Source organism: Schistocerca gregaria, unplaced genomic scaffold (genome assembly GCF_023897955.1).
Source record: "Schistocerca gregaria isolate iqSchGreg1 unplaced genomic scaffold, iqSchGreg1.2 ptg000213l, whole genome shotgun sequence".
Taxonomy (NCBI): Eukaryota; Metazoa; Arthropoda; class Insecta; order Orthoptera; family Acrididae; genus Schistocerca; species Schistocerca gregaria.
The window spans coordinates 2,376,867-2,392,920 of record NW_026061741.1 but is presented as its reverse complement, the minus strand read 5'-3'; positions in this window follow the sequence as shown (position 1 = coordinate 2,392,920).

Below are 16,054 nucleotides of genomic sequence, written 5' to 3'. Positions count from 1 at the left end.
GCCAATGTAACGATCTGGCTTTAAGTCGATTCGATAACAAATGACGAAAACGGACGGATTTCTCAGGTTTTTACTACATATGAACACTTTTCACATTCTCCCGTGCAACTCGGCTGCTAGTCCTCCTTTCATGCAGAATCTTAAGGTCCTAGCTCATGTCCAAGGCACCAAAGCCAGTTAAAATCAATAATCAATACGTAAAACTTGAATTGTACTACTTCTTAATGGCTATTACATCAACTTAGAAGATTCATCTGTGTTCTACTACGTTGCTTTCAGTTTCTCCGCATATCGCAGCACGCGACATAGCTTTGCAGACGACAAGTACAACCGTTTCAGAGAGAAGAGCGCCCAATGTGACGATCTGGCTTTAAGTCGATTCGATAACAAATGACGAAAACGGACGGATTCCTCAGGTTTTTACTACATATGAACACTTTTCACATTCTCCCGTGGAACTCGGCTGCTAGTCCACCTTTCATGCAGAATCTTAAGGTCCTAGCTCATGTCCAATGCACCAAAGCCAGCTGAAAAGTCAATATTCGATACCTAAATCTTGAATTGTACTACTTCTTACTGGATATTACATCATTTTAGAAGCTTCATCTGTGTTCTACTGCGGTGATTTTAGTGTCACCACATACCGCAGCACGTGACATAGCTTTGCAGACGATAAGTACAACCGCTTCAGAGAGAAGAGCGGCCAATGTGACGATCTGGCTTTAAGTCGATTCGATAACAAATGTCGAAAAAGGACGGATTTCTCAGGTTATTACTACATATGAACACTTTTCACATTCTCCCGTGCAACTCGGCTGCTAGTCCTCCTTTCATGCAGAATCTTAAGGTCCTAGCTCATGTCCAAGGCACCAAAGCCAGCTAAAAAGTCAATATTCGATACCTAAAACTTGAATTGTACTACTTCTTATTGGGTATTACATCAACTTCGAAGCTTCATCTGTGTTCTACTATGGTGCTTTTAGTGTCTCCACATACCGCTGCACGCGACATAGCTTTGCAGACGATAAGTACAACCGTTTCAGTGAGAAGAGCGGCCAATGTGACTATCTGGCTTTAAGTCAATTCGATAACAAATGACGAAAACGGACGGATTTCTCAGGTTTTTACTACATATGAACACTTTTCACATTCTCCCGTGCAACTCGGCTGCTAGTCCTCCTTTCATGCACAATCTTAAGGTCCTAGCTCATGTCCAAGGCACCAAAGCCAGCTAAAAGGTCAATATTCAATACCTAAAACTTGAATTGTACTACTTCTTACTGGCTATTACATCAACTTCGAAGCTTCATCTGTGTTCTACTATGGTGCTTTTAGTGTCTCAGCATACCGCAGCACGCGACATAGCTTTGCAGACGATAAGTACAACCGTTTCAGAGAGAAGAGCGGCCAATGTGACGATCTGGCTTTAAGTCGATTCGATAACAAATGACGAAAACGGACGTATTTCTCAGGTTTTACTACATATGAACACTTTTCACATTCTCCCGTGCAACTCGGCTGCTAGTCCTCCTTCATGCTAAATCTTAAGTTCCTAGCTCGTGTCCAAGGCACCAAAGAAGGGTAAAAAGTCAATAACCGATACCTAAAACTTGAATTGTACTACTTCTTACTGGCTATTACATCATCTTAGGAGCTTCATCTGTGTTCTACTATGGTGATTTTAGTGTCTCCACATACCGCTGCACGCGACGTAGCTTTGCAGACGATATGTACAAACGTTTCAGAGAGAAGAGCGGCCAATGTGACCATCTGGCTTTAAGTCGATTCGATAACAAATGACGAAAACGGACGGATTTCTCAGGTTTTTACTACATATGAACACTTTTCACATTCTCCCGTGCAACTCGGCTGCTAGTCCTCCTTTCATGCAGAATCTTAAGGTCCTAGCTCATGTCCAAGGCACCAAAGCCAGCTAAAAATCAATAATCAATACGTAAAACTTGAATTGTACTACTTCTTACTGGCTATTACATCAACTTAGAAGATTCATCTGTGTTCTACTACGTTGCTTTTAGTTTCTCCGCATACCGCAGCACGCGATATAGCTTTGCAGACGATAAGTACAACCGTTTCAGAGAGAAGAGCGCCCAATGTGACGATCTGGCTTTAAGTCGATTCGATAACAAATGACGAAAACGGACGGATTCCTCAGGTTTTTACTACATATGAACACTTTTCACATTCTCCCGTGGAACTCGGCTGCTAGTCCACCTTTCATGCAGAATCTTAAGGTCCTAGCTCATGTCCAATGCACCAAAGCCAGCTGAAAAGTCAATATTCGATACCTAAAACTTGAATTGTACTACTTCTTACTGGATATTACATCATTTTAGAAGCTTCATCTGTGTTCTACTGCGGTGATTTTAGTGTCACCACATACCGCAACACGTGACATAGCTTTGCAGACGATAAGTACAACCGCTTCAGAGAGAAGAGCGGCCAATGTGACGATCTGGCTTTAAGTCGATTCGATAACAAATATCGAAAAAGGACGGATTTCTCAGGTTATTACTACATATGAACACTTTTCACTTTCTCCCGTGCAACTCGGCTGCTAGTCCTCCTTTCATGCAGAATCTTAAGGTCCTAGCTCATGTCCAAGGCACCAAAGCCAGCTTAAAAGTCAATATTCGATACCTAAAACTTGAATTGTACTGCTTCTTATTGGGTATTACATCAACTTCGAAGCTTCATCTGTGTTCTACTATGGTGCTTTTAGTGTCTCCACATACCGCAGCACGCGACATAGCTTTGCAGACGATAAGTACAACCGTTTCAGTGAGAACAGCGGCCAATGTGACTATCTGGCTTTAAGTCAATTCGATAACAAATGACGAAAACGGACGGATTTCTCAGGTTTTTACTACTTATGAACACTTTTCACATTCTCCCGTGCAACTCGGCTGCTAGTCCTCCTTTCATGCAGAATCTTAAGGTTCTACCTCATGTCCAAGGCACCAAAGCCAGCTAAAAGGTCAATATTCAATACCTAAAACTTGAATTGTACTACTTCTTACTGGCTATTACATCAACTTCGAAGCTTCATCTGTGTTCTACTATGGTGCTTTTAGTGTCTCAGCATACCGCAGCACGCGACATAGTTTTGCAGACGATAAGTACAACCGTTTCAGAGAGAAGAGCGCCCAATGTGACGATCTGGCTTTAAGTCGATTCGATAACAAATGACGAAAACGGACGGATGTCTCATTTTTTTACTACATATGAACATTTTTCACATTCTCCCGTGCAACTCGTCTGCTAGTCCTCCTTTCATGCAGAATCTTAAGGTCCTAGCTCATGTCCAAGGCACCAAAGCCAACTAAAAGGTCAATAATCAATACCTAAAACTTGAATTGTACTACTTCTTACTGGCTATTACATCAACTTAGAAGCTTGATCTGTATTCTACTATGGTGCTTTTAGTGTCTCCGAATACCGCAGTACGCGACATAGCTTTGCAGACGATAAGTGCAACCGTTTCAGAGAGAGGAGCGGCCAATTTGACGATCTGGCTTTAAGTCGATTCGATAACAAATGACGAAAACTGACGGATTTCTCAGGTTTTTACTACATATCAACACTCTTCACATTCTCCCGTGCAACTCGGCTGCTTGTCCTCCTTTCATGCAGAATCTTAAGGTCCTAGCACATGTCCAAGGCACAAAAGCCAGCAAAAAGGTCAATATTCAATACGTAAAACTTGAATTGTACTACTTCTTACTGGCTATTACATCAACTTAGAAGCTTCATCTGTCTTCTACTGTGGTGATTTTAGTGTCTCCGCATACCGCAGCACGTGACATAGCTTTGTAGACGACAAGTACAACCGTTTTAGAGAGAAGAGCGGCCAATGTGACGATCTGGCTTTAAGTCGATTCGATAACAAATGACGAAAACGGACGGATTTCTAAGGTTTTTACTACAAATGAACACTTTTCACACTCTCCCGTGCAACTCGGCTGCTAGTCCTCCTTTCATGAAGAATGTTAAGGTCCTAGCTCATGTCCAAGGCACCAAAGCCAGCTAAAAAGTCAATAATCGATACCTGAAACTTGAATTGTACTACTTCTTACTGGGTATTACATCAACTTACAAGCTTCATCTGTGTTCTACTATGGTGCTTTTAGTGTCTCCGCATACCGCAACACGCGACATAGCTTTGCAGACGATAAGTACAACCGTTTCAGAGAGAAGAGCGGCCAATGTGACGATCTGGCTTTAAGTCGATTCGATAACAAATGACGAAAACGGACGTATTTCTCAGGTTTTTACTACATTTGAACAGTTTTCACATTCTCCCGTGCAACTCGGCTGCTAGTCCTCCTTTCATGCAGCATATTAAGGTCCTAGCTCATGTCCAAGTCACCAAAGCCAGCTAAAAAGTCAATAATCGATACCTAAAACTTGAATTGTACTACTTCTTACTGGCTATTACATCAACTTACAAGCTTCATCTGTGTTCTACTGTGGTGATTTTAGTGTCTCCGCATACCGCAGCACGAGACATAGCTTTCCAGACGATAAGTACAACCGTTTCAGAGAGAAGAGCGGCCAATGTGACGATCTGGCTTTAAGTAGATTCGATAACAAATGACGAAAACGGACGGATTTCTCAGGTTTTTACTACATTTGAACAGTTTTCACATTCTCCCGTGCAACTGGGCTGCTAGTCCTCCTTACATGCAGAATCTTAAAGTCCCAGCTCATGTCCATGGCACCAAAGCTAGCTAAAAAGTCAATAATCGATTCCTAAAACTTGAATTGTACTACTTCTTACTGGCTATTATATCAACTTAGATGCTTCATCTGTGTTCTACTATGGTGATTTTAGTGTCTCCACATACCGCTGCACGCGACATAGCTTTGCAGACGATATGTACAAACGTTTCAGAGAGAAGAGCGGCCAATGTGACCATCTGGCTTTAAGTCGATTCGATAACAAATGACGAAAACGGACGGATTTCTCAGGTTTTTACTACATATGAACACTTTTCACATTCTGACGTGCAACTCGGCTGCTAGTCCTCCTTTCATGCAGAATCTTAAGGTCCTAGCTCATGTCCAAGGTACCGAAGCCAGCTAAAGGGTCAATAATCGATACCTAAAACTTGAATAGTACTACTTCTTACTGGCTATTGCATCAACTTAGAAGCTTCATCTGTGTTCTACTATGGTGATTTTCGTGTCTCCGCATACCGCAGCACGTGACATAGCTTTGCAGACGGTAAGTACAGCCGTTTCAGAGAGAAGAGCGGCCAATGTGACGACCTGGCTTTAAGTCGTTTCGATAACAAATGACGAAAACGGACGGATTTCTCAGGTTTGTACTACATATGAACACTTTTCACATTCTCCCGTGGAACTCGGCTGCTAGTCCACCCTTCATGCAGAATCTTTAGGTCCTAGCTCATGTCCAATGCACCAAAGCCAGCTGAAAAGTCAATAATCGATACCTAAAACTTGAATTCTACTACTTCTTACTGGATATTACATCATCTTAGAAGCTTCATCTGTGTTCTACTGCGGTGATTTTAGTGTCACCACATACCGCAGCACGTGACATAGCTTTGCAGACGATAAGTACAACCGCTTCAGAGAGAAGAGCGGCCAATGTGACGATCTGGCTTTAAGTCGATTCGATAACAAATGACGAAAAAGGACGGATTTCTCAGGTTATTATTACATATGAACACTTTTCACATTCTCCCGTGCAACTCGGCTGCTAGTCCTCCTTTCATGCAGAATCTTAAGGTCCTAGCTCATGTCCAAGGCACCAAAGCCAGCTAAAAAGTCAATATTCAATACCTAAAACTTGAATTGTACTACTTCTTATTGGGTATTACATCAACTTAGAAGCTTCATCTCTGTTCTATTAAGGTGCTTTTAGTGTCTCCACATACCGCAGCACGCGACATAGCTTTGCAGACGATAAGTACAACCGTTTCAGTGAGAAGAGCGGCCAATGTGACGATCTGGCTTTAAGTCAATTCGATAACATATGACGAAAACGGACGGATTTCTCAGGTTTTTACTACATATGAACACTTTTCACATTCTCCCGTGCAACTCGGCTGCTAGTCCTCCTTTCATGCAGAATCTTAAGGTCCTAGCTCATGTCCAAGGCACCAAAGCCAGCTAAAAGGTCAATATTCAATACCTAAAACTTGAATTGTACTACTTCTTACTGGCTATTACATCAACTTAGAAGCATCATCTGTGTTCTACTATGGTGCTTTTAGTGTCTCCGCATACCGCAGCACGCGACATAGCTTTGCAGACGATAAGTACAACCGTTTCAGAGAAAGGAGCGGCCAATTTGACGATCTGGCTTTAAGTCGATTCGATAACAAATGACGAAAACTGACGGATTTCTCAGGTTTTTACTACATATCAACACTCTTCACATTCTCCCGTGCAACTCGGCTGCTTGTCCTCCTTTCATGCAGAATCTTAAGGTCCTAGCACATGTCCAAGGCACAAAAGCCAGCAAAAAGGTCAATATTCAATACGTAAAACTTGAATTGTACTACTTCTTACTGGCTATTACATCAACTTAGAAGCTTCATCTGTCTTCTACTGTGGTGATTGTAGTGTCTCCGCATACCGCAGCACGTGACATAGCTTTGCAGACGTCAAGTACAACCGTTTTAGAGAGAAGAGCGGCCAATGTGACGATCTGGCTTTAAGTCGATTCGATAACAAATGACGAAAACGGACGGATTTCTAAGGTTTTTACTACAAATGAACACTTTTCACACTCTCCCGTGCAACTCGGCTGCTAGTCCTCCTTTCATGAAGAATGTTAAGGTCCTAGCTCATGTCCAAGGCACCAAAGCCAGCTAAAAAGTCAATAATCGATACCTTAAACTTGAATTGTACTACTTCTTACTGGGTATTACATCAACTTAGAAGCTTCATCTGTGTTCTACTATGGTGCTTTTAGTGTCTCCGCATACCGCAACACGCGACATAGCTTTGCAGACGATAAGTACAACCGTTTCAGAGAGAAGAGCGGCCAATGTGACGATCTGGCTTTAAGTCGATTCGATAACAAATGACGAAAACGGACGTATTTCTCAGGTTTTTACTACATTTGAACAGTTTTCACATTCTCCCGTGCAACTCGGCTGCTAGTCCTCCTTTCATGCAGCATATTAAGGTCCTAGCTCATGTCCAAGTCACCAAAGCCAGCTAAAAAGTCAATAATCGATACCTAAAACTTGAATTGTACTACTTCTTACTGGATATTACATCAACTTAGAAGCTTCATCTGTGTTCTACTGTGGTGATTTTAGTGTCTCCGCATACCGCAGCACGAGACATAGCTTTGCAGACGATAAGTACAACCGTTTCAGAGAGAAGAGCGGCCAATGTGACGATCTGGCTTTAAGTAGATTCGATAACAAATGACGAAAACGGACGGATTTCTCAGGTTTTTACTACATTTGAACAGTTTTCACATTCTCCCGTGCAAATCGGCTGCTAGTCCACCTTTCATGCAGAATATTAAGGTCCTAGCTCATTTCCAATGCACCAAAGCCAGCTAAAAAGTCAATAATCGATACCTAAAACTTGAATTGTACTAGTTCTTACTGGATATTACATCAACTTAGAAGCTTCATCTGTGTTCTACTGTGGTGATTTTAGTGTCTCCGCATACCGCAGCACGTGACATAGCTTTGCAGATGATAAGTACAACCGTTTCAGAGAGAAGAGCGGCCAATGTGACGATCTGGCTTTAAGTCGATTCGCTAACAAATGACGAAAAAGGACGGATTTCTCAGGTTATTACTATATATGAACACCTTTCACATTCTCCCGTGCAACTCGGCTGCTATTCCTACTTTCATGCAGAATCTTAAGGTCCTAGCTCATGTCCAAGGCACCAAAGCCAGCTAAAAGGTCCATATTCAATACCTAAAACTTGAATTGTACTACTTCTTACTGGCTATTACATCAACTTAGAAGCTTGATCTGTGGTCTACTATGGTGCTTTTAGTGTCTCAGCATCCCGCAGCACGCGACATAGCTTTGCAGACGATAAGTACAACAGTTTCAGAGAGAAGAGCGGCCAATGTGACGATCTGGCTTTAAGTCGATTCGATAACAAATGACGAAAACGTACGGATTTCTCAGGTTTTTACTACATATGAACACTTTTCACATTCTCCCGTGCAACTCGGCTGCTAGTCCTCCTTACATGCAGAATCTTAAAGTCCTAGCTCATGTCCATGGCACCAAAGCTAGCTAAAAAGTCAATAATCGATTCCTAAAACTTGAATTGTACTACTTCTTACTGGCTATTATATCAACTTAGATGCTTCATCTGTGTTCTACTATGGTGATTTTAGTGTCTCCACATACCGCTGCACGCGACATAGCTTTGCAGACGATATGTACAAACGTTTCAGAGAGAAGAGCGGCCAATGTGACCATCTGGCTTTAAGTCGATTCGATAACAAATGACGAAAACGGACGGATTTCTCAGGTTTTTACTACATATGAACACTTTTCACATTCTGACGTGCAACTCGGCTGCTAGTCCTCCTTTCATGCAGAATCTTAAGGTCCTAGCTCATGTCCAAGGTACCGAAGCCAGCTAAAGGGTCAATAATCGATACCTAAAACTTGAATAGTACTACTTCTTACTGGCTATTGCATCAACTTAGAAGCTTCATCTGTATTCTACTATGGTGATTTTAGTGTCTCCGCATACCGCAGCACGTGACATAGCTTTGCAGACGGTAAGTACAGCCGTTTCAGAGAGAAGAGCGGCCAATGTGACGACCTGGCTTTAAGTCGTTTCGATAACAAATGACGAAAACGGACGGATTTCTCAGGTTTGTACTACATATGAACACTTTTCACATTCTCCCGTGGAACTCGGCTGCTAGTCCACCTTTCATGCAGAATCTTTAGGTCCTAGCTCATGTCCAATGCACCAAAGCCAGCTGAAAAGTCAATAATCGATACCTAAAACTTGAATTGTACTACTTCTTACTGGATATTACATCATCTTAGAAGCTTCATCTGTGTTCTACTGCGGTGATTTTAGTGTCACCACATACCGCAGCACGTGACATAGCTTTGCAGACGATAAGTACAACCGCTTCAGAGAGAAGAGCGGCCAATGTGACGATCTGGCTTTAAGTCGATTCGATAACAAATGACGAAAAAGGACGGATTTCTCAGGTAATTATTACATATGAACACTTTTCACATTCTCCCGTGCAACTCGGCTGCTAGTCCTCCTTTCATGCAGAATCTTATGGTCCTAGCTCATGTCCAAGGCACCAAAGCCAGCTAAAAAGTCAATATTCGATACCTAAAACTTGAATTGTACTACTTCTTATTGGGTATTACATCATCTTAGAAGCTTCATCTGTGTTCTACTGCGGTGATTTTAGTGTCACCACATACAGGAGCACGTGACATAGCTTTGCAGACAATAAGTACAACCGCTTCAGAGAGAAGAGCGGCCAATGTGACGATCTGGCATTAAGTCGATTCGATAACAAATGACGAAAAAGGACGGATTTCTCAGGTTATTATTACATATGAACACTTTTCACATTCTCCCGTGCAACTCGGCTGCTAGTCCTCCTTTCATGCAGAATCTTAAGGTCCTAGCTCATGTCCAAGGCACCAAAGCCAGCTAAAAAGTCAATAACCGATACCTAAAACTAGAATTGTACTTCTTCTTACTGGTTATTACATCATCTTAGAAGCTTGATCTGTGTTCTACTATGGTGCTTTTAGTGTCTCCGAATACCGCAGTACGCGACATAGCTTTGCAGACGATAAGTACAACCGTTTCAGAGAGAAGAGCGGCCAATGTGAGGATCTGGCTTTAAGTCGATTCGATAACAAATGACGAAAACGGACGGATTTCTCAGGTTTTTACTACATATGAACACTTTTCACATTCTCCCGTGCAACTCGGCTGCTAGTCCTCCTTTCATGCAGAATCTTAAGGTATTAGCACATGTCCAAGGCACCAAAGCCAACAAAAAGGTCAATATTCAATACATAAAACTTGAATTGTACTACTTCTTACTGGCTATTACATCAACTTAGAAGTTTCATCTGTGTTCTACTATGGTGCTTTTAGTTTCTCCGCATACCGCAGCACGCGACATAGTTTTGCAGACGATAAGTACATCCGTTTCAGAGAGAAGAGCGGCCAATGTGACGATGTGGCTTTAAGTCGATTCGATAACAAATGACGAAAACGGACGGATGTCTCATTTTTTTACTACATATGAACATTTTTCACATTCTCCCGTGCAACTCGGCTGCTAGTCCTCCTTTCATGCAGAATCTTAAGGTCCTAGCTCATGTCCAAGGCACCAAAGCCAGCTAAAAGGTCAATATTCAATACCTAAAACTTGAATTGTACTACTTCTAACTGGCTATTACATCAACTTAGAAGCTTGATCTGTATTCTACTATTGTGCTTTTGGTGTTTCAGCATATCGCAGCACGCGACATAGCTTTGCAGACGATAAGTACAACCGTTTCAGAGAGAAGAGCGGCCAATGTGACGATCTGACTTTAAGTCGATTCGATAACAAATGACGAAAACGGACGGGTTTCTCAGGTTTTTACTACATATGAACACTTTTCACATTCTCCCGTGCAACTCGGCTGCTAGTATTCCTTTCATGCAGAATCTTAAGGTAACAGCTCATTTCCAAGGCACCAAAGCCAGCTAAAAACTCAATAATCGATACCTAAAACTTGTATTGTACTACTTCTTACTGGATATTACATCAACTTAGAAGCTACATCTGTGTTCTACTGTGGTGCTTTTAGTGTCTCCGAATACCGCAGTACGCGACATAGCTTTGCAGACGATAAGTACAACCGTTTCAGAGAGAAGAGCGGCCAATGTGACGATCTGGCTTTACATCGATTCAATAACAAATGATGAAAACGGACGGATGTCTCAGGTTTTTACTACATATGAACACTTTTCACATTCTCCCGTGCAACTCGGCTGCTAGTCCTCCTTTCATGCAGAATCTTAAGGTCCTAGCTCATGTCCAAGGCACCAAAGCCAGCTAAAAAGTCAATAATCGATACCTAAAACTTGAATTGGACTACTTCTTACTGGCTATTACATCAACTTAGAAGCTTCATCTGTGTTCTATTATGGTGCTTTTTCTGTTTCCGACTACGGCAACACGCGACATAGCTTTGCATACGATAAGTACAACCATTTCAGAGAGAAGATCGGCCAATGTGACGATCTGGCTTTAAGTCGATTCGATAACAAATGACGAAAACGGACGTATTTCTCTGGTTTTTACTACATGTGAACACTTTTCACATTCTCCCGTGCAACTCGGCTGCTAGTCCTCCTTTCATGCAGAATCTTAAGGTCCTAGCTCATGTCCAAGGCACCAAAGCCAGCTATAAAGTCAATAACCGATACATAAAACTTGAATTGGACTACTTCTTACTGGCTATTACATCAACTTAGAAGCTTCATCTGTGTTCTATTATGGTGCTTTTCCTGTTTCCGCCTACGGCAACACGCGACATAGCTTTGCAGACGATAAGTACAACCGTTTCAGAGAGAAGATCGGCCAATGTGACGATCTGGCTTTTAAGTCGATTCGATAACAAATGACGAAAACGGACGGATTTCTCAGGTTTTTACTACATATGAACACTTTTCACATTCTCCCGTGCAACTCGGCTGCTAGTCCTCCTTTCATGCAGAATCTTAAGGTCCTAGCTCATGTCCAAGGCACCAAAGCCAGCTAAAAAGTCAATAACCGATACCTAAAACTTGAATTGTGCTACTTTTTACTGGCTATTACATCATTTTAGAAGCTTCATCTGTGTTCTACTATGGTGCTTTTAGTGTCTCCGAATACCGCAGTACGCGACATAGCTTTGCAGACGATAAGTACAAGCGTTTCAGAGAGAAGAGCGGCCAATGTGACGATCTGGCTTTGAGTCGATTCGATAACAAATGACGAAAACGGAGGGATTTAAAAGGTTTTTACTACATATGAACACTTTTCACATTCTCCCGTGCATCTCGGCTGCTAGTCCTCCTTTCATGCAGAATCTTAAGGTCCTAGCTCATGTCCAAGGCACCAAAGCCAGCTAAAAAGTCAATAATCAATACCTAAAACTTGAATTGTACCGCTTCTTACTGGCTGTTACATCAACTTAGAAGCTTCATCTGTGTTCTACTGTGGTGATTTTAGTGTCTCCGCATACCGCAGCACGCGACATAGCTTTGCAGACGATAAGTACAACCGTTTCAGAGAGAAGAGCGGCTAATGTGACGATCTGGCTTTAAGTCGATTCGATAACAAATGACGAAAACGGACGGATTTCTCAGGTTTTTACTACATATGAACACTTTTCACATTCTCCCGTGCAACTCGGCTGCTAGTCCTCCTTTCATGCAGAATCTTATGGTCCTAGCTCATGTCCAAGGCACCAAAGCCAGCTAAAAAGTCAATAATCAATACCTAAAACTTGAATTGTACTACTTCTTACTGGCTATTACTTCAACTTAGAAGCTTCATGTGTGTTCTCCTACGGTGGTTTTAGTTTCTCCGCATACCGCAGCACGCGACATAGTTTTGCAGACGATAAGTACAAGCGTTTCAGAGAGAAGAGCGGCCAATGTGACGATCTGGCTTTAAGTCGATTCGATAACAAATGACCAAAACGGACGGATTTCTCAGGTATTTACTACATATGAACACTTTTCACATTGTCTCATGCAACTCGGCTGCTAGTCCTACTTTCATGCAGAATATTAAGGTCCTAGCTCATGTCCAAGGCACCAAAGCCAGCTAAAAATTCAATATTCAATACCTAAAACTTGAATTGTACTACTTCTTACTGGCTATTACATCAACTTAGAAGCTTCATCTGTGTTCTACTAAAGTGCTTTTAGTGTCTCAGCATACCGCAGCACGAGACATAGCTTTGCAGACGATAAGTACAACCGTTTCAGAGAGAAGAGCGGCCAATGTGACGATCTGGCTTTAAGTCGATGCGATAACAAATGACGAAAACGGACGGATTTCTCAGGTTTTTACTACATATGAACACTTTTCACATTCTCCCGTGCAACTCGGCTGCTAGTCCTCCTTTCATGCAGAATCTTAAGGTGCTAGCTCATGTCCAAGGCACCAAAGCCAGCTAAAAAGTCAATAATCAATACCTAAAACTTGAATTGTACTAATTCTTACTGGGTATTACATCAACTTACAAGCTTCATCTGTGTTCTACTATGGTGCTTTTAGTGTCTCCGCATACCGCAGCACGCGACATAGCTTTGCAGACGATAAGTACAAGCGTTTCAGAGAGAAGAGCGGCCAATGTGACGATCTGGCTTGAAGTCGATTCGATAACCAATGACGAAAACAGACGTATTTCTCAGGTTTTTACTACATTTGAACACTTTTCACATTGTCTCATGCAACTCGGCTGCTAGTCCTCCTTTCATGCAGAATCTTAAGGTCCTAGCTCATGTCCAAGGCACCAAAGCCAGCTAAAAAGTAAATAATCGATACCCAAATCTTGAATTGGATTACTTCTTACTGGCTATTACATCAACTTAGATGCTTCATCTGTTCCTACTATGGTGATTTTAGTGTATCCGCATACCACAGCTCGCGACATAGCTTTGCAGACGATAAGTACAACCGTTTCATTGAGAAGAGCGGCCAATGTGACGATCTGGCTTTAAGTCTATTCGATAACAAATGACGAAAACGGACGGATTTCTCAGGTTTTTACTACATATGAACACTTTTAAAATTCTCCCGTGCAATTCGGCAGCTAGTCCTCCTTTCATGCAGAATCTTAAGGTCCTAGCACATGTCCAAGGCACCAAAGCCAGCAAAAAGGTCAATATTCAATACCTAAAACTGGAATTGTACTACTTCTTACTGGCTGTTACATCAACTTAGAAGCTTCATCTGTGTTCTACTGTGGTGATTTTAGTGTCTCCGCATACCGCAGCACGCGACATAGCTTTGCAGACGATAAGTACAACCGTTTCAGAGAGAAGAGCGGCTAATGTGACGATCTGGCTTTAAGTCGATTCGATAACAAATGACGAAAACGGACGGATTTCTCAGGTTTTTACTACATATGAACACTTTTCACATTCTGCCGTGCAACTCGGCTGCTAGTCCTCCTTTCATGCAGAATCTTAAGGTCCTAGCTCATGTCCAAGGCACCAAAGCCAGCTAAAAAGTCAATAATCAATACCTAAAACTTGAATTGTACTACTTCTTACTGGCTATTACATCAACTTAGAAGCTTCATCTTTGTTCTACTACGGTGCTTTTAGTTTCTCCGCATACCGCAGCACGCGACATAGTTTTGCAGACGATAAGTACAACCGTTTCAGAGAGAAGAGCGGCCAATGTGACGATGTGGCTTTAAGTTGATTCGATAACAAATGATGAAAACGGACGGATGTCTCATTTTTTTACTACATATGAACACTTTTCACATTCTCCCGTGCAACTCGGCTGCTAGTCCTCCTTTCATGCAGAACCTTAAGGTCCTAGCTCATGTCCAAGGCACCAAAGCCAGCTAAAAAGTCAATATTCAATACCTAAAACTTGAATTGTACTACTTCTTACTGGCTATTACATCAACTTAGAAGCGTGATCTGTGTTCTACTATGGTGCTTTTAGTGTCTCAGCATACCGCAGCACGCGACATAGCTTTGCAGACGATAAGTACAACCGTTTCAGAGAGAAGAGCGGCCAATGTGACGATCTGGCTTTAAGTCGATTCGATAACAAATGACGAAAACGGACGGATTTCTCAGGTTTGTACTACATGTGAACACTTTTCACATTCTCCCGTGAAACTCGGCTGCTAGTCCTCCTTTCATGCATTATCTTAAGGTCCTAGCTCATGTCCAAGGCACCAAAGCCAGCTAAAAAGTCAATAATCGATACCTAAAACTTGAATTGTACTACTTCTTACTGGATATTACATCAACTTAGAAGCTTCATCTGTGTTCTACTGTGGTGCTTTTAGTGTCTCCGAATACCGCAGTACGCGACATAGCTTTGCAGACGATAAGTACAACCATTTCAGAGAGCAGAGCGGCCAATGTGACGATCTGGCTTTACGTCGATTCGATAACAAATGACGAAAACCGTCGGATGTCTCAGGTTTTTATTACATATGAACACTTTTCACATTCTCCCGTGCAACTCGGCTGCTAGTCCTCCTTTCATGCAGAATCTTAAAGTCCTATCTCATGTCCAAGTCACCAAAGCCAGCTAAAAGTTCAATATTCAATACCTAAATCTTGAATTGTACTACCTCTTAATGGCTATTACCTCAACTTAGAAGCTTCATCTGTGTTCTACTATGGTGCTTGTAGTGTCTCAGCATACCGCAACACGCGACAAAGCTTTGCAGACGATAAGTACAACCGTATCAGAGAGAAGAGCGGCCAATGTGTCGATCTGGCTTTAAGTCGATGCGATAACAAATGACGAAAACGGACGGATTTCTCAGGTTTTTACTACATATGAACACCTTTCACATTCTCCCGTGCAACTCGGCTGCTAGTCGTCCTTTCATGCAGAATCTTAAGGTCCTAGCTCATGTCCAAGGCACCAAAGCCAGCTAAAAAGTCAATAATCAATACCTAAAACTTGAATTGTACTACTTCTTACTGGCTATTACATCAACTTAGAAGCTTCATGTGTGTTCTCCTACGGTGGTTTTAGTTTCTCCGCATACCGCAGCACGCGACATAGTTTTGCAGACGATAAGTACAACCGTTTCAGAGAGAAGAGCGGCCAATGTGACGATCTGGCTTTAAGTCGATTCGATAACAAATGACCAAAACGGACGGATTTCTCAGGTATTTACTACATATGAACACTTTTCACATTCTCCCGTGCAACTCGGCTGCTAGTCCTCCTTTCATGCAGAATCTTAAGGTCCTAGCTTATGTCCAAAGCACCAAAACCAGCTAAAGGTCAATATTCGATACCTAAAACTTGAATTGTACTAC